We start from the raw sequence: 1579 nt of genomic DNA, 5'->3' as shown, positions 1-1579 counted from the left end.
GCTGCACAGCACTGCTCTGGCATGGCAGACACATGCCTTTTCCAGAATCACACATTGATCCTTAAGTGACTGGAACACCTCTACTGAGACTCTACATTGTAAGTGGATCCACTTGAAGGAGCAGCCAGCTCAAGTATTGTGATGTAAATGAACTGCTCCACACCCAACACTTTCATCTTCTCAGTGTTTCACAAACAGCGATTAATTAATAATCCCCTTTTCAGTGCTGCCAGGGAGGAGTTGTAAGGGAAGAGTGATGGGTGGCTTTTCAGATAAACACATGTTAATTTTTCCATGGCTAAGGAGAGAGAAACAAAAATGTAGAGAGCTGAACACTTACTGGGTCTGCCACTTTCACATGCCTAAAGATAATTTTCTGAGAATTATACAGGTACAGTAAAAAGATGGAGGTGGGATTTGATTCACGTCTGCTAGTTGCCGGTGTTCACACTCTTCCTGCTACTTCACTAAGCATAGAATGAAAGTTTAGCATTTTCACTTTACTAGCCATTATCATTATTGTTGTTAACAGTAATGTATTATTAATATTTAAATTTATATAGTCACAGTCTTTGAGGGATGTAAAGTTCCACACAATTATTCTTTTCTTGCTCAAAAATGGTAAATATTTGGATGTAATATTAGGAGTCAACCTGGTCTCATTCCTCTCTTAAAAGCCATTTTTCATGGATTTAAACTCTTGGACTTGCAAAATTCTGGAATTGAAAACAATGCTTGCTTTGTCCTCAGAACTCATGTTCACGACATGCCAGATGTTCTGGTCTATGGCAAAAAATTTTTCTTAACTCTTAAAGGAAGAAAACATAGACTGGTGATTGGGACACATCCTTTTCTCTTTTTTATTGTTACAAAGAACTGGGACTGTGGCTTCTCTTGGCTGAACCACACCCAAGTACGAAGAGTGCTAGAGAACTATTTCCTGGCATGGGCCCTATTGTTCTACCCGAATTTTTACTGTTGGTTCAAAGGGTGTCCAAGGCCAGATAATGTTTCCTTAGCTGTTCACTCTTTTATCCCCAAACAGGCTGGAGTGAACCTTGCTCTCACTGCTTCCCTTTTTGGCACCTGTCTGAGAGGAAGATGTTAACTGATCGCAAGGCAGGACTCAGTCCAATGGTGCTGCCCTTTCAAAGATGGTGAACCAGTGAGTTCCGAGTCTCAGTGCTCAGTTCATCTTGCCCTGGCATGCTGGAGAGCTGGGCTGCAACCTGAGCCTGTGGGACCTGAAAGCCCAGGCTGGAGCTGTTTCTATTGAATTTCCTGAGCCTCTATCACATGTAGGCATTTTACATATCAATCTACTGTTGATTTTTTATTGAGTGCCTGCATTGTGCCAAGCACTATTCTAGGTGCTAATAGAGCAGTGAAGTAAACAGACAAAAACAAAAATTTAACACTCATCAAGTTTACAATCTTAACATGTACATGTTTTCATTTCATCATCATAATGATACATATATACATAAGTGTACATGTGTGTATATATTACTATGTGCATCTCTAGTTATGGAATCTTGTATAAATCACTACAAAAACAAGGACAAATAAAACTGTATAT

Source organism: Myotis davidii, unplaced genomic scaffold, assembly GCF_000327345.1.
Source record: "Myotis davidii unplaced genomic scaffold, ASM32734v1 scaffold502, whole genome shotgun sequence".
NCBI classification, from domain to species: Eukaryota; Metazoa; Chordata; class Mammalia; order Chiroptera; family Vespertilionidae; genus Myotis; species Myotis davidii.
Note: the sequence above shows the minus strand (reverse complement) of the source record.